Raw genomic sequence first — 19,186 nt, 5'->3', positions numbered from 1 at the left:
CAGACAGCAAGTCAACCATCAGTCGTTTCAGGTGATGCATTGTAAAGAAATGGGCAACACCAAAATCTAAATGATCAATCGTGGCCTCTGTCTTTGAAACTACAGCTACAGTAGCGTATCTATAGTCTGCAACGGACATGACTGAGGCTGCACAGGATACCACCACAGCCATGCTTTAATAGTCCACATTTATTGTAGTTTAGTATTCAGCACAACCAGCTGGATCCTTATCTAGTTTTGCAAACAATTCCTTTAACGGTACCAAGGGTTGCTCCATATAGTTTTCATACAGAGGCCATCTCAGAAAGGCATACTCAATAGCGCTTTATGACATTTAGTTATGCTGTCTGTTTTAGGGCTAAGAATATGAATAAGGATGTAAAAATAGTGTATTGTCATTTTCCAAACTCAGTTTATAATTTACCAATCATATCTTTGAATAAACAATTCGGTACATATTAACTTAAACTATAGCTTTTACTTCATTTAGTCAAATGCGGGTATGAGCTATGGTGATACAGGGTCACAAATATAATCATTTTTTAATTGCCTTTTAGTACATTCTAAAAACGGTCTTACATTTTATTCATTTTATTTTGTCTCTAATGTGATTTTGACCCTGGCGAAGCCCCAAAGGAAAACAAATGGTTTTCTATGGAGGGTTTCAAGGAAACAACACTTCACTGGTCATTTCAGTCCTTTATCATTTGCTAATAAAAAAACAACGCTTTGCTTACTCAAATTCCACTAACTGAAATATTAGTTTCTGGTAAGCTAAACGGATGAAAATGTTTTGAAGATGCCAAACCTAATTGCTAAGTACTATTCGCTAAGAAGAGCCTGAGTCATGTCCTTCTCTTCATACAGTTGAATACTGGTTGGACTTATGCAAACCTGTTGACAAGTTTTGGTGCGTTCCGTTTATGACCGGAAATTGTGTTTTTCGACCTCAGAATAGGAAAGGTTTAGTTAAATGGCCCTTGCAATTCGAGAATAAGGAGCTGTAAAGTCTGGGCAACAAACCAGACTCCTATATGGCTGCTACTTGCAGCAACAGTAGCAGAAACCTCTTAGTTTGGATGTTTTTTGGTATTCTTATCTATTTATATAACAGCAGAAAAGAAAAAAAAAAAAAACTCTTAAGATGCATTCTAGGCATCCGAGCATCTGATTTACACGCAACGTCTATGTTGGATGCCATCCTACCGCACCAAACAAGAACGGAAAATTTTAGTAGGATCATAGTCCTGATTAACTCACTGCACATGTTATGCTTTGCAGTGGACTCTGTCCCTTTAAAATTATGTTTAAACAATTTTTTTCCAACTCATTAAGGTAAATAAACCTGAACCACTTTCTAACCCACAAAAAAATGAACAGAGCAGGTTAACAACTGGAGCGTAGAAGCATCTTGACCTGCATTTGACCCAACGTCAACGTTTTTGAGTTTAAACGTATTGGAAGCCCAGAATGCGTTCAGTCTGAATACACAATCAAAGTCACAGTAATATAATTTAGCACACCTTGAAAGCCGCTAGTGATCTCCAAAGTTAGCAATAACACCGATCCACCAAACACACAATTTTTTGCGTTATTGGTGGATTAGCAGAACTTGGCACTGGTCATATTTATAATAATTTGTCTTTTCTTTAAATTGGAAAAATCCTATTTTTCAGCAAATTTAATACTCTAATACAGTGTGAACACCTATACTACTACCACTAGAATAAGGAAAAAAAGCTTAACTGGTAAATCTGGTAGAAGAAATACTAAGGATTGAGTCATGATCCAATAACGAATAAAAGACCATAGAAAAAAAAAAAAACTACCTATTGCATATTAGAGAAAAAATTAGGGTTTGGTATGTCCAACGACAAGAGACATTGGTCAATACAAATGGCATCATGGGAAAGACCAGGATGTTACATGTTCAGCTCTGCCTCGTACCAAGCTCTTGTCTATTCAGGTAAACATCAGGGGTGGCCAACGTGGCACAACCAACCAACGTTCATCAACATTATTCAGTCAGGATTCAACATGATATATTGGACATGTAGTCATAATGACTGTGGCAGAAAATAATATATAGACAGAATGTGCCTATCATCTCCACCGTCTGTCTCTTTGCTTTATGGTAATTACAGAGAAGGATCACAATTTGACAGTGATGTTTAAAATCTTCCCAGCATTTTCATGCAAAGCAGATTCAGACACACTCTGCAGCATATAGAGAGTGATATATGGCATCTCAACTGCACAATAACACATACACCCACACACATAATTCATGCACATGATCTCATTTCCAGGTCCCATGCAGAATACTGTGCTTCCACCCACACATACACATCTATTTTTCTTCCACACCAGATTGGCAGAAAACATACATCTATGCACAATGCAAGCAGGGTATCAGCCTGCTCCCTGTCCATCCCATCTCCGAACGCCCCCAACCCCAGATTAATTTCATCACAGAGCTGTACACCTGCCAGCCCCACAGCAAGGTCGCACACCTCAATTACCCTGCACGCTCCTGCACACACACAAACGCATAGCCAGGCTGGGGAGATAAGCGAGGAGGGGGGACGAGAGCAGATTTCATGCTACCCTGAACACTGGCTAGCATGCACCAGTGTTTCTGACATTTTATTTATGATGTGCAATGTTCTGTACCTGCCCTGTCTTCCCCTTCTTTATCTCCCTTTCTGAGTGTGTCCCTGCTCCATTATGGGTTGCGAAATATACAATGCACAAAAAAATAAAGATTTAAGCATAAATAATGCAGCGACCGCTTTTTGATTTGAAATGATTATACTTTTAATTGTTTTCAAATTGCACCAATTAGCTGCCTGCAGCAGTGTAACATAAGACATAATCGTCATCTTAACATAAAGTCTATAAAGCAGGCTCCAACTTGAACACTGATGCATCTGACAAATGCAGTCAGATCCCATATTAAAGCCCAGCTGGTAAATGCAAGCTCTCTATTTGCAGTTATTCTGCTGTTCCCCCGTGCAACCATGGGAGGCAGCCAGCTGTGTTTGCTCTGTGAGCCAACATAGCTGCCATATGGCAACAGAGTACAGGACATAGAGCTCCTAGAAACTGCAAACACCAGGTGTTACACTCTGGTAGGGTGAAGAGGTCTGGATGTGTCGCACCCTTCTGAGGGGATTATTTTTTTGGTTTTTGCAGCAGGTTGACATTGGAACTCCACGTTGAAAACCATCAACATGTAGGAATGTGGCTTTCAAAGTGGTAATAGGTGAGATGTTTTTGTCTTTAACCCTTTAACTTTAATATAAATGCTAAAAAACCCATACCCAAATTCATAGAGATGCTGTTTTTGAACCATTTGGTGTAGATGTAAAAGGTTGGCGCCCTTGAGAAGATAAGTTTAATTTCATTCGACAAAGAAGGCCAATTGTTTAAACTAATAATAAATGATTGAACTTTATTGATCTCACACTGGAGAAGTTTACCTCTGCTTTTAACCCATCCCCTTTGGGGAGCAGTGGAATGCCATTGTGCAGCCCCCGGAGAGCAGTGTTGGGTTAAGGGTCTTGCCCAGGGACCCCAAGTGCAGAAGGCTGTGGGGATCGAACCGGGTACTTGCAACGTTCTCAGAGCACAAGCGCACTGTTCTAACCACTAGGTCAACACTCCCCCTTATGCAATAATAAGATGTTTTTAGTTATTTAAAAAAAAGTTTGAAATATCTTCCTGAAGGACACAGGTGTCCTCATGACAGTGAAGGACTAAACGGGATAGTCGATGATATTCAAAGTCTGATGTATTATTATTTGCATGAATATCTCAGATTGGTGATTGGCCAAGACAGAAGATAATTTTTTTTTAAGGGAAGAATTAAGAAGTTGCATTGACACCACTCTTCAGTGGGGCAGTTGCAACTGAGAGGAGAGAGCTTTATTTGCAATACCACTGAGCCAGAGAAGAAGCAAACAACGTTGGATAAGATTTAAGCAGTAATGAACACCATAGCCTCTTTGAGTACATGTAAGCTGTTCATTTAAGGTGCAAAAATAAGACGTTAGGGTGTGACAAAATAAAAGAAAGCAATGCGCTTTATAGCACAGTTGCTGTTTAGAGCATCATGGTCGCATAATAGCACTGAAGTCATTGACTCGAAGCAACCTGCAAGATTTTCTTACACAAAAATTGTTTAACCTATCTGTCTATATGGTTTGATTGAATTCAATCTGTAAAGTGCCTTGAGACGACGTGTTGCGAAATGCTGCTATACTGAAACTGAATTGAAACAGTAAATCTATGGAAATAGTGTTTCCATCTTTGTGTAGATAGATTCTACCTAGGAAATATCATCTGGGAAGACCTTGAAGTAAAGCCACCACTCCTTCACATGGAAAAGAACCAGATGAGTTGCTCCATGCATTTGTTTTACATGCTTTCTGGGTGCCTCCCTTTGCAGGTATGTCCTATACGGACGAGACCCTGGGCTACATCCAACTGTTTAAAGGAGGAATATATTCTTGTAACCCCTAAAAAATATGGTAAAAACACCCAAAATGAGTGTAAAAAGTGCTCCAGGGCAAAGGGAGGATGGATTCACAGTTGTTCAATTGATGTCATCGCTTACACACAAGAATATATTCAAGACTGCAGTTGTTTTAAGAAGTCCGCCTTAGTCATGGTGGTTATTTGACTGTCCTTTAGCTTCACCTTCCAGTTGCAACTACTCTGAGCTTCAACTAAATGAGGATACAAAGAGTTATCAATTGACACCCTCTATATACACTCAATATTCTAAATATGAGCTTTTACCAGAACAACTCTTACAAATACCTAATCTAGATCTTTACAATCCCTTTGAGGCAGAAGTTTCGTGCCTTAAATTAAAGATGCAAAAGGTGAGATAAAACACACCCAGAGAAGCTTGTAATTCAACACACCAGAGCTAGAAATCCTAAGGGAGTAATTCAGACTGTTTGATGACCTCCTCCATCGACCAACCACGCCCAGTGTACACACTCACACAGACAATACTTACTGAAACTCCACATAAACACTATTAAAGACTGGCAACCATTTCTTTAAATCTAATGCCATCTGATTGCAGCATGTGTAAGAATCAATAAGAATAGGTGGGTTAATTATTTCAAGGCATTAACTTTCAGATTGTTGAAGCTTCAAGACAGAAAAAAGGGGATAAAAGGCAGGAAAAGAGGTAGACGGAAAGGAGAGACGGCTGTGAAAAGATAGGGGGGGTAGGATGTATTGCAAAGGGAAGGTGAGGGAGAGCAAAGGCACACCGAGGAGGGATGAAGGACTTCTTGACACAGATCGCATTACACGTCTGGGGGACAAACATACACTCTCAGACCCATAAAGGCCTGAGTGTACCCACTGGCTTCCAGACACAATCACCCAGAGAGACACAGCTATACCCTCGTAAAAACACGCCCAGACAGATGCAGCTTTTACTGTTTTGGGAGATAAAGAGGCACATTTAGACTATTCAGACGCTGAGAACAAAGCTAGAAATGTTAAAATACTACAACGGAGTTTCACCAAAAACTGCAATTCAGCTCAGTAGTGACTTTCTTCCCTTAGACAAAGAAAAAGTGGAAGGAGAGACATATAAAAGCAAAGTAATCATGGTTGTTACACAACGTTGAGTGGTCAAGGTTCAGTGTGGAACTTGGTTAAAGAGACGTGATGCAAGACTCGAGAATATCGAAGGAAGAACAGGAAAGACGTAGAAAAAAGCGTCAAACAACAAATTCTTATTGTATATGATCCCTATGCACAAACCTGCAAGGTCTCCAAGTAATATTCTTAGACATTAAACGTGTGTTCCCATAGAAATACAACTGGTTAATGCAGAACCGTTAACCTGCTAATCAGTTCAGGTGAAAGGCCCTGGGTGATTGGTGTGTGGGCACTAACTTGATTACAAAGGCAAACTTGGCTCAGGGTTTGACAAAAAATGCAGTGTTAAGCCAGATTTATGCTCATAAACCAGGTCGTATTCGTCTGTCGCATTTAATGCACATATGCCCCCCGCTTCCGCAGACATGTCCCCAAAATTGTAGGTGACCATAGACAGTGCTACAGATAGTGTCGCAGGGAGGAAAGAAAGGAGGTCCCTGATTGGTCAATTCTACATCCTCTCTACACTATATGTATTTTCTGTTTGGTACCTAATGGCAGGCAAATGGCTGTAGTGACGTCCAAAAGGCCTGGCACACCTCGGACACTATACAAGTCATTAGTTTGTAGCTCTGTGCGACGTTCTGTTGGTTTGCACCCCAAACAAAAAACATGCAGCGCCACGGCAAGTCTTTCGGGAACACTCATGTGTGTCATCCGGCGTTGAATGAGGGGTTGTAGATGGCGAACAAACTCGTCAAACCGACACTCACAATCCTACCTAGTTTGCGATTGTCCCTCTTGCGTTGTGGCATGAAATCATAGCGCAGACCATGCTTCAAAATTGGGCATAAATCTAAAATATCCACGTCATACCTGTGACAAGCTCACTGCAACATACACAGCCCTTTACCCTTTATATATATTGCTACTTTACCATCACTGGTGTGGATGTCTGTAATGCATGTCTAGTAATGTACATAAATGTGTAATACTACATATTTCCTCCATATTTCACCAAAATCCCATCTGCAGACACAAGGATACTCATGTGCACACAGACGCAAACACACACAATGGAAATCTTTTGGTTAAATCAATGCCTTTCATAAACATATAGGGACAAAATAAAAGAGGACACAGTAAAACCAGAAACCTTCAAAGAGCCAGGGAGGGTTTGCTGGATGCAATTACAGAGTGGAGTAAAAGCAGTGTCTCTGCATCTTTATGGGAGCCTGTGTTCTTTGTGCAAAACCTACAGTCTGTTTGTTGTGGTACATATTTATTGTTCTCAGTTTACCAAGAGGAAAAGCTGCAAAAATAAGTCATAACATGAGCAGCAAACACAGAGAGAAACTAAAAATCACAGAACAAAAACCATATTTCTGTGTGCAGTATCTATTATTAGATTGAATTGTAGAAGTTAATATTCGATGCTAGACCCGCTCATTTCTCTCTCCTTTTATTAACACATATAAAGATCCATGTATTCTTTACTGGAGTGATGACACTTCAACCTTCGTGCAGCTTTTAGCAGATGTTATGTAAGACATGTTGTAAACTACAACTTTTCCGATGACTAAAAAGCAGCTATAAAATGGGATGTGCGTACGCACACACCTTAGACCATCATTTATGAACTGGCACAGAGACTAATCTCACAATATCTGATTACTAAGCTGTTATAGTGTTAGCCACCTTTTTTTAAATGGAGAGATAATTGAAACTGTGTTTAGATTTATCCACTGGCTTATTATATTAGTAGTAGTGGTTGTGTTTTGCTAAACATCTTTCGCCCTATTTATCAACAAATATTGGATAGTTCAAAATGTTCAGTGAAATGACTTTATATTAATGAAAAGAGACCAGTCTCAGACAAAAAAAAAGAATGCCAACAAAAAAGTAGCCTGCTAAGCTAACAATGAAATATTGTTAGCATTAGCAAATTAAAGGATTTCTTGTATTAGCATGCTAGTATCACTTTTTTGAAAAAACATTGTTGTGCATAATGTATATATACTGAAGGTTTTAGTCTTTGCATGGTACTAGTTTAAGCTATATGTTATTCCTAACAGAGTTAAGTTAGCGTTAGCATTATGTCGCTAACAAACCCACCCCAGATGCACAATTTGTACTGTGCTTCCAGCCTGCAGGGCGTTTTGGGATTTTTTTTATAATTGCAGCTATTTTTGGTTTTACTGTATTTTGTCACACTTAAAATGAATACTGAATACTTTATATGAATGCGCTATAATAATGTCAGATGAGCAATATAAACAAAGGTTGTAAACGTATTCATTCATTTTGTTTGGCTGTGACATCATCCTGGAGAGAAATATCAGCGGTGCTGCTGCCATCAGCACCTTTGTTTATAGATGTTGGAGATCGGCCTGTTTTCCAGTGTAGCCCTGTTTCTCTGACTGTGGCTGGCTGGATGTGCTCCCTTCATCCTCTGACATGGGAGCTGGCTCAGAGCTTGTCTGTCTGGCTGCGGATGTATTTCTGGCTGGCCATGTGAGGTGATGGTGCAAATTGCACAGATTAGGTAGTGACAATGCTAATGTTTTTATTTTATTAGCATGCAGACATGACCAGAGCATGCAGTGTTTCAATGCAAACACTGGCTGCTAATTTAAGTATAGTTATACTAAAATGAGAGTTTAAAAATAAGCTGAGTTTAGAAGTATATAATATCATTTTAGTTAATAAAGGTGATATTAAATGTCTAATATTTCAATATGCATCATTGTCTATGATTACATCATTTGTCACCGACCGACATTTGTTTTTTAAGAAAATATTTTAAAAGGGTCATTCTGTTAAAAAAGGAAAAGTTTTATAAACTTGGTCAAACAAATGTCACAAACTTGTACAGGATTACGCAATGGGAATTCTTAGCAGTCTTTCTAAAGCTTTTATCTTATTTATATAGAGAGTAAAATCATATCACATCGATTGAAGTTAAGAAATTTATTGAGATTTTAAGTTTTGGCTGTATTGTCCATACCTACTTGTGGTTTGTGAATTTCAGAGATATAGCAACATTCTTAGCCAGCGGTCAAATAATGATAGTAGAAATATATGATAAAAAAAACAAAAAACATTTTAAAATAAATCATAAACACATACTATTAGTCATAGAAGCCAGTGAAGGTAAAATTATTCTATAAAAACAGTATTTGTAAATGCATTGAAAATTGTAATTTTAGCATAACCCTAACAATACAATCCAGGTAGTGATAGCATTTGATCATTATTGTAATAAAGTATGATGACTATTATTAGGTAATAATTAGGGGCTACTGTGTCATACGATGCACAACTTCATTCTGACCATCATCCATGTGTAAATGTTTTTGTAAATGACTGAATGTTATGTAAAAACTTCCCGACTTAAAATTGGTTTACCACAACACAGGATTAGTCGCTTAAATACAAAAAGTGAGAAATGTTTATATACTTCTGAATGTTGAATTCAACGCTCACTTCATCATGCTATCTGCATTCATTTATTTTTCTACAATCACTCTTAGTAATACAGCGATACTGCAGTATTGTCGTAGAATTTGAGGTATTGTAGGTTGTATCAAGCAGTAACTTTAAGCATTCTGAAGTTTCTTCATTTCATCATGCTTACATTTCTAAATATCAAGTACACTCTAAATCACAATATGTAGCGTAAACATCCATATCAGCGAGGTGCATAATACAACAAAACAGTCTAAATAATAAGTTTGGATCTATCAAAGACGTTTTACTGAATTTCAACCAGCCAATTATATTTTGAACCAATGACATACAATATCTCACGGTCAGTCGCCTTGGTTCGGCTGGAAATCAAGGGTATCCAGCTGGTGTTGATTTCTTTATGGTACATAGCTTTGAAGTTCGGCTCTGAATGAGAAAGCACCTGTTAAGCATATCTGCGACTCCGATGTCCATAAAGGGAACATAATATAAAAAGTGAGTTAACCAGTGGACATTTTAAACACAGCTTGAGACAACTGGAAACCATTATCTTGAAGCAACAAACTTCAGATTCCTTCCATCACACAAAGAAGCAATAATCATATTCCCTCTGCCACACTGTATACAGTCAGTCTCCTTATGGCTTTATCTTTTGCTCCTACTGGCTTCATCTCCATTATTTCTCTCTCCTTTCACCTTCACCAATAGTCTATGGGTATGCAGGGCTTTCTGCTTCTGTCTTTAATCAAGTTTCTGTTTGGTTTCTTTGTCTCTCCCTCTCAGCTAACCATACACAGCTACCTCCAAATGATAGCCTCTCTGTGGTAGATAATGGCTCCAAGGCCAAAACTAATCCGTTCGAGTCCTTTGACCCTACATAATTTGATTAGCGACCATAGCCTTTTGATAATTCAGACTGAGAAATCAGTGCAGCCTATGATAAATCAACAGAGGACTTCATTTAAAGAAGAACACAAGGTAAAGCTTGGATTAAAAACAGAGCAAACAGCCCAAAAGAAAACGAATAAATTACTGACTTGTTTGCAACAAAGAATTATATAGCAAATGCAGTATGGTTCGCTAAAGCAAATGGCTTTTTGGACAAAGAATAAAGACAGCTGGTGCCACCCACTATATATATACAGGTGCTGGTCATAAAATTAGAATATCATGAAAAAGTAGATTGATTTCAGTAATTCCATTTAAAAAGTGAAACTTGTATATTATATTCATACATTACATACAAACTCATATAATTCAGATGTTTATTTTGTTTAATTTTGATGATTACAAATGACAACAAATGAAAATCTCAAATTCATCATATCAGAAAATTAGAATATTACTGAAGACCAATAAAAACAAAGGATTTATAGAAATGTTGGCCAACTGAAAAGTATGAACATGAAAAGTATGAGCATGTACAGCACTCAGTATTTAGTTGGGCCTCCTTTGGCCTGTATTACTGCAGCAATGCGGCGTGGCATGGAGTCGATCAGTCTGTGGCACTGCTCAGGTGTTATGATAGCCCAGGTTGCTCTAATAGTGGCTTTTAGCTCTTCTGAATTGTTGGGTCTGGTGTATTGCATCTTCTTCTTCACAATACCCCATAGATTTTCTATGGGGTTAAGGTCAGGAGAGTTTGCTGGCCAATTAAGAACAGGGATACCATGGTCCTTCAACCAGGTACTGGTAGCTTTGGCACTGTGTGCAGGTGCCAAGTCCTGTTGGAAAATGAAATCTGCATCTCCAAAAAGTTGGTCAGCTGCAGGAAGCATGAAGTGCTCTAAAACTTCCTGGTATGTGGCTGCGTTGACCCTGGACCTCAGAAAACACAATGGACCAACACCAGCAGATGACATGGCACCCCAAACCATCACTGACTGTGGAAACTTTACACTGGACTTCAAGCAACGTGGATGAAGTGCCTCTCTTCTTTTCCTCCAGACTCTGGGACCTTGATTTCCAAAGGAAATGCAAAATTTACTTTCATCAGAGAACATGACTTTGGACCACTCACCAGCAGTCCAGTCCTGTTTCTCTTTAGACGCTTCTGACGCTGTCTGTGGTTCAAGAGTGGCTTGACACAAGGAATGCGACAGCAGAAACCCATGTCTTTCATACGTCTATGTGTGGTGGTTCTTGAAGCACTCACTCCAGCTGCAGTACACTCTTTGTGAATCTCCCCCACATTTTTGAATGGGTTTTGTTTCACAATCCTCTCCAGGGTGCGGTTATCTCTCTTGCTTGTACACTTTTTTCGACCACATCTTTTCCTTCCCTTCGCCTCTCTATTAATGTGCTTGGACACTGAGCTCTGTGAACAGCCAGCCTCTTTAGCGATGACCTTTTGTGTCTTGCCCTCCTTGTGCAAGGTGTCGATGGTCGTCTTTTGGACAACTGTCAAGTCAGCAGTCTTCCCCATGATTGTGTAGCCTATAGAACTAGACTGAAATACCATTTAAAGGCTTTTGCAGGTGGTTTGAGTTAATTAGCTGATTAGAGTGTGGCACCAGGGGCCATCAATTTTGAACCTTTTCACAATATTCTAATTTTCTGATATGATGAATTTGAGATTTTCATTTGTTGTCATTTGTAATCATCAAAATTAAACAAAATAAACATCTGAAATATATGAGTTTGTATGTAATGTATGAATATAATATACAAGTTTCACTTTTTAAATGGAATTACTGAAATCAATCTACTTTTTCATGATATTCTAATTTTATGACCAGCACCTGTATATGCAACTCAACTCTGATTTCTGAATACATGGCACTCATGCAATTCTCCCAAACAAACAAAATACACACTCAAGACTCACTATTTAAACCCAGTGAACTCTGTCCTTACAGTTCTTATTTGCTTGTGCTTTTAGATTTTTTTTTAAAGCACTGAAATTAGATAAAACTTAGTTCCTTGCCACACGATTCCACCTAAGTAGATTTATTTCTTCATTAATTAAATGATCAAAGAGCCACTTCTTTGCAAAAACTTGTCTCAATATATTGACACGAGCTGTTCTTAGCTAAGCTCCAGACACAACCGAGCCACGGCGCCAGCCCCCCAGCCATCCTCCCCTCACCTCTACCCCTGAACCTCCTCTTCCCTCCTGCATGTCTACTCCACTCCCTCCCCGTCTTTAAAAGGCAAAATAACCCACCCATCCCCCCTTCTTCTCTACTCTCTCCCTCTTTCTTTCTGCCCTTTTTTTCTTACCAAGGCAGAACACTCAATCATCCCCCTCCTCCTCATATCCCATTCCAATGAATGCACAATCTCCCCCTTCAGCTGTTTTGGGTGAGGGGGACTGCCCTAAGGCTGAGTAGGGGTAGGCAGAAGTGCAGCACACATGCACAGAAAATTTCAATCACCTAAACCACAATACCCTCCTTGCATGTGTGTTTGTTCACATCTGCAGAGGAGCAGCGCAGCATGGTGGCTGACAGATAAGGGGGATAGGAGTCATCCTAATGGCTCTCTGTGCAGAATATGGCTCATCGCTGGGCTTCAGAATCATCTAACATAACATCCCAACCATCCATATTTATTCCTGCACACATTCTCTTACGGTTCACAGGGTCAACTCCTCCCCCAACTAATGACAATGCAAAATTGCTACATACAGAAAAAAAGCTATTAAGGGACATAATGGAATCTCTCCTTTCATTTTATACATTTGATTATAGTTTATTTGCTAACTGAAGGCGTATTTCTTTTCATGTTGTTTTCTGCTGCATTATTAGTTTGTTAAATATTATAAGTTTATAATAATTATTATTTTATTTATCTATTTTTACAAAGGATCTGGTAGAAAGATTCCTTGAGATAAAAGCCAGATTTCTTTAAATGACAGCTCGGAAAAGCTCTATCCAGCTGACAAAATGAATAAAGCTCCCCGAAAGGCAGCAGGGAAGAATTTGCTCAATAAAGAAAATATATAAGAATATATAAGAACTCAATATAATGTTTAAGCTGATGTGAACAAATCCATTTAAATATTATTGACACATGGACCTATGTCCATGTGTCAACAATATTTAAATGGTGTCAACAATAAACCCTGCTAAAGTCAGTCACAGATTCATGATTTTATCCTCCAATCCACTAGGTGGGGTTAAAACAAATGTTTGGCTACTGCATTTTTTTCTAGTTCCTAAGACTTCCTTCGGCTGCATTTGGACAGTTCCTTGTTTTTACTTCTTTGTTACATCTTTAGTACCATTTTTTGGTTGCACTTTTCTTTTTTAATCACCCATGAGTGGTTGCCGCACTGTGGGAAGCGCATAAGGAGTATAGAGTGAGGGAGTGGAGCAGGAGTAAGATCCACATTGCCTGCATTCAGTCGGACCTATTCCCTGTGCATGTTTGACTCCAACAGAGTTGCCCTTTGTCATCAGGCTTGTTCATAACCTTTATGGACATAATTTCTAGAAACAGCCAAGGCCTGGACGGGGTCTGGTTCGGGGACTGGAAGATCTCATCCCTGCTTTTCACATATGATGTTGTTCTGCTCGATCCCCACTGCCAAGACCGAAAGCATGAACTGCGGCAGTTCACACCAGAGTGTAAGGCGTCCAGGAGAAGGATCCGATCCTCCGACTACAAGGCCATGTTTCTCAACCAGAAAAAGTGGCTTTTCCCTTTTAGTTGAGGGAGAGTTCCTGCCTCAAGCGGAGGAGTTTAAATATCTTTGGGTCCTGATTACAAGTGAGGGAAGGGAGATTGATAGACAGATCCGGGCAGCTGCTGCTATAATGCGGACGATTCACTGGTCTATTGTGGTGAAGAGAGAGAGTCGAGTCTATATTCCAATCCCTCACCTATGATCATGACCGTAAGCGACAGGACAATCAGAAATACAAGTGACAGAAATATGTGTTCCACGCACTCCCTTAGAGAAAGGATGAGTAACTCGGTCATTTGGGAGAGGCTCATAGTAGAGCCGCTTCTCCTTCACATCAAGAAAAGTCAGCGGAGGTGGCTCGGCTGTCTTTTTTGAATGCCACTGGATACCTTCCTTGGGAGATGTTCCAGGAATGTCCAAACAGGAGGAGGCCCTGGGAATGACCCAGGACACGCTGGAGGAACTATGTTTCTTTGTTGGCCTGAGAACGCGTTGGGCTTTCCCAACAGTGCTGAAGGAGGCAGGTCTCGGAGTCTCTGAGACTGCTACCCCCACAACTCGGATGAAGCAGAAGGCGACCTGTAAAAGGATTGGTCACCATGACTTGTTTCCAGTCAAACTATAAAACAATTCTGAACTGAATTACATAATATAAGAACCTTTTGGACCCCCACGAACAAGTGCGGAACATGTCTCAGAAATAAATTTTTACTTAATCGTTCAGCTATTAGCATGTCTTGGTTAAATTCATTGGTTAAGAAATGGAAAAGGAGGTGTTTTTTATAACAAACGAATCCCAAAAAACATTTTAAAGCATGTAAACAAGTGATAGCTTACCTTACATTCAAGATGATTTGTCATGAGATTTGTAAAATTACATACTTGATACAGGACCAATGAAAAACATTGGCATATATGATGTCAGCACGCCAACCAGAGGCAGAAGGCTGAAGCAAAACAAACACGGCTGCACCAGTTTCAGCTGGAATACCCTCCATTTCTTTTTTAAAAACAAGCAAAAGAACGTGGTTTTTGCCTTTGTGGATGGTAAGATATTTGCGAGTTCCTCCAGACGAGATTTTGTAAGAGTTTTAATTATTAGTTAACTATGTGGGGAAAAAAATCACAAATGTTATGCAACTCAGCTGCTACTGCTGCTGTGATTGGCTAAAAATTGGATATGGTAGACAGGTACCCAATCAGCTCCAAGAATCGCACTGAATTTCTCTCACTTTGGTGAACATGTTCTTCAGGAAGCTTCCCAGATATATACCAATTCAAAATTGCTATTTAATTGTACTTTGTATTGTAATTCAAATTCTGGCTTATGCCAGGTTGTGTGATAGCCAGTTTACTGTCAAACTCTTAAGGGAATTGAACAAAAACCAATGTATGCTATAAATTGTGTCCAAGATTCACATGGACTTATACAACTACAATGAAGTTTATAGTGTCATTTGCTCCAAGCAGTAGAATGTCCTTTCGCCCACATCCCTGAAAGAGAATTGTAATTACACATTACTACTCGCAATCGTGCAAGTTGAAATTTACTTTGAACCCACTTTGCTTTTTTCATACCGTTTTTTTGGCACACATGACACTGCTTTTCAAGTGTAAATCATGTTAAATTTGACACATAATTGGCGTTGAACGGCTAACAAAAATATGAACACTGATCTTTTACAAAGATTTGCACATAATCTACCTTGATAATATCTTTGGCAAACCTAAAATAGTTCAAACAAAACAAAGATTTAGGAAAGCCCAATCAAATCAAACCAAGCCCATACAACCGGCTATATTTTGTGATCAAAATGTTTTGCAACTTTGAGTACGTACAATTTGCTTCTGGACTAATGAATATCTAAAAAACCATGCAAACATCCAGTAATGGGGGAAGGACAAACTAGCTCATAACTCCCTGTTCCTTAGCTTTACATCAAGACAGCTACTATGGTGATATTCAAAGATTCTTAAGATGGTTAAGCAAACAGTCAAACAAACCAGTTTGGCCTAATAGGACACATCTAGATCCGGCCACAATAATGCATTTTTCTCCTTTCAACACAGTATACAAAAGTCTTGAAAACATTAAATCCAATGTTTCTAAACGTTAAATATTTGGAATCATCCATTTACTTATTCCAAATATTTAGCCTAACATTTCACCATTTTGTATAAGGACTCCAAATTATGACTGAAAACCATATTGGTAATCTCCAAAGAAAGCATAAGAACACTTTGATGAGATAAGTGCTAATAATATTTTCACTAATTTCTTGTCAACCCAATTCTCCATTTTGGAATTAGCATTTCCGTTTCAGATTGATCAACTGGAGGAATTTTGACGATAAACATCCAGAATCCAGTTTTCACAGATTATGATCCATTTCAGTACATTAATATAATTTATAGTTGCCAATCTAACATGCTCACACCACATACTACCATTTACTCCAATTAATCATCCTTTTCAGGTTAAAGCAGCATTATTCTGCACAGCTCCTCTAAAAAACGTGCTTTCCTAATTGGGCAAGACTCCATCAGACAGAACAGCTATGATGTATTCCAGTCCACAGCAGGCGACCCTTGCTAAACCACGCCTGGCCAGAAACTACTAGATAACAGCAGCTGGACAGGAAACAGAGGAGAAGCAATAAATTACACAAAAAAAGAAGACAAAGCAAAATGACAACACAAGGAGCATTTTGTTTGGATCCAACAGTGAAGATGCTTTACTTTTGCTCATAGGATTGGAAAAAAAAACTGAACAGAAAATGTGCGTTTAGGGCTAAAAATGTAATAGACCTTTTTGTGTGTTGAAATATGCAATGCGTGGGTCGATTGCCTTTATGCGAGTACAGAGAGGATCAGTTTGCAGTATTGCATGTGAGATGTGTTTCCAGGAATGTTTGAGTCTGCTGAAACGCAGGGGGTATACAGGCTTAATTAGGACAGGGACGTGCACGCTCAGTCCGCCGACGTTGGGCAATGTTGGCTGCAGGCAGACGCCGGCACAAGTGTTGAGTTTCTCACACACTCGCTGGCAAAGGGGAGGAGGAGGAGCATGTACACACTCAAACTCACCAAGCCGGGTCCTGTGAGCCCTTTAATGTTTCTGTAACGCACACACAGATTTACAGAACTGCTGCTAGCCGCATGCAGGACCCATTGAAAGAGCTGAAAGCAGACCACAACTCACTGGAAAAGGACAGGGTAGACTTTGTTTACCCTGGCTTTGTTTGTTTTAAACTGATGGGAGCCGACATTTAAGAGACACTTACTGTGGAAAAGTCACAAGGCTCATTTACAAAGAGAAGAAAGTACTGTTTGAAGTAAGACGAAAGAGATAATGAGATGTCAGTATTCAAAGTGGTATTCAAATCAGACAAATATGTTCAAATGTTTCAGTTTTTATCACTTCAAGAATAAGTGGACTATTTGGTCTCATGTAAAGCTCCAGGAGTGAATATGTAAACCATTACAGGATAAGAGCTTCTAATGTATGGACAAGCACATAATAGCAAGACTAACCTTTAACACGTTTTCCTTAAAAGACAACCAAGTTCTGGTTTGTTTTAGTGTGTCCCAATCATAAAAAACTTTTGGGTAGCCCTGAGAGATAAACATTCAAGCAGTTCCACAAAGAAACACACACACACAGTCCCAGCTGGAGTAGACAAGCTCCCTTTGTGCTGCATTCCTCACGCCTTTCAGTCTGAGCACCAGCCTTTAGCTTAGCTCCATCTGCACGCACACATTCATACATAGAAGGGAGCAACTTTCTATTGCTTTTGTCTGCACAGTGGTAGCAGTCCAACAGCTGAGACGGATAGGAAGCTGGTCTTACCGTGTCCAGGCTCAGGCTGGCGAGCTGCAGCAGGGTGACGGTGCTGGCTCGGTGGGGTTATATCCCAATTAATAATAAAGATGATCATAAAAAAAATAAATGAGGCTTGTTGGTTAGAGAGTCAGCTAGCTCAGCAGATTCCCACAACCTTCCCTTTTCCTCTCCTCTCCACTCCTCTCCTCTCCCTGCCTGTGCTCCCAGCTTTGTGTGTGCCTTGTATTTTCCCTTTAAACAGCACGGGTCGCCTCCCCCCACCTCCTCTCAGCACACACTTGCGCACTGAGCCCAGCACACAACGGTGCTCCTGAATATATGACACTCTTGTGTCAAAAATGTGCACTAGTTTTGTTCTCCTCCTTTCATATACGCTCCTTGTTCAGCAACGTTTGAGTATTTTAGGTAACAGGAAATCTAATTTTTAAAATGAAATGAAAAGAAAAAAATAAGAAATCCTCTGTTTCTTGTTTTCTCTGTAAAATAAAAAGTGATTCTGCTTTTAGATCTTCACCTTCGCTGTCTATGCATCTTAATGCTCACCCTTTCTTAGTCTCCCTGTATTCTGTCTCGCCTATTTTTCCCCCACTCAGTAGTCAAACAAAGAGAGGAAAAGGAACAGAGCAAGCGCACACACATGCACAAACACATATATATACAACACACATTTGCTTGCTCCTGCTTGCCCCCCCCACCCCCCCTCACACATGCAAGCTTGGAGCCCAACCCCCCAGCCTGCCTTTCTCTGATTCTTTCTCTAAACACCACCTCTCCCCCTCCTCCAACTCCATCCATCCATCCATCCCTCCCTCCTTCTCTCTCTGCCTGATCTGGCCTCTTTCTCATTCGTCTGACACCCCCCCGCCTCCCTCCCCCTGAGTGAAACAGATGGGATTGGAGAGCAAAAGGAGCCTCTGCGTTTATTCTCCACCTCGATTTCTCTTCTTCATTAGTGTGATGTAAGCCTGATGGAGAAGCGCTTTGGCCTACAGTACAGTCAAAAGAAAACAAATAAATAGATCAATAGAAATCCAGATCATCTTCAACCGGAGTTATAAAAGTCTTCACCAAATTTTGACTCACAGATGTGGATTTATGACACTGACATCTTCACACCCAACAGATGTGCGAAGTCGGTGATAAGGCTTCAGCATAAAAGAGCTGGCAAACATGTGGTTGGAGTGAGAACAATGGTTTTAAAAGTTCGGGTCCCACATGTGGTGTAACATTACCAGCGCAGCCCCATATCATACACTTAGCCACGCTCAAAACCAATAAAATGACTCTGAACGAGTTAGATCTGAGTTTTTGAAGTGAAGTTCAGTAAAGATATCAATTATATTTGCTTTCTCTGTGACAGGAAGATGTTACATCACCGTGACTGTGGTGGAAAGTTAAAGCACCCTCAAAGGCGGAGGAAACCATCAAGCTACCCTGATGTTAGCCTCATCATTCTGCCTTATGAGCTGATCCGGAACCATCTTTGAGACTTTTGCACGATTCACGCAAAATCTAACTAAAGATTACTCAATTCTCATTGCACTTATAACAGGCTTAAACAGATAGCTCCACGTTAAAATGCAGACAAACAGCTATATGGCCAATTTATACTT

The 19,186-nt window shown here is 39.7% G+C and overlaps 1 protein-coding gene across 1 annotated transcript in view; it reads right to left on the bottom strand.

Moving 5' to 3' along the window:
* kdm6ba (lysine (K)-specific demethylase 6B, a) overlaps positions 1–18,160 on the bottom strand; it is a 63,157-nt gene extending 44,997 nt beyond the window's left edge. The window contains exon 1 of the mRNA XM_038279119.1: positions 17,580–18,160. The gene's annotated coding sequence lies outside the window, so the exon portion shown is untranslated. The remainder of the gene's footprint in view (positions 1–17,579) is intronic.
* Positions 18,161–19,186: the final 1,026 nt, after the last annotated feature.

The sequence above is a fragment of the Cyprinodon tularosa genome, unplaced genomic scaffold (assembly GCF_016077235.1).
Source record: "Cyprinodon tularosa strain WSP-4 unplaced genomic scaffold, ASM1607723v1 ctg148, whole genome shotgun sequence".
Classification (NCBI taxonomy): Eukaryota; Metazoa; Chordata; class Actinopteri; order Cyprinodontiformes; family Cyprinodontidae; genus Cyprinodon; species Cyprinodon tularosa.
The sequence above is the reverse complement of the archived record's forward strand: the minus strand, read 5'-3'. Positions and strand labels throughout refer to the sequence as shown.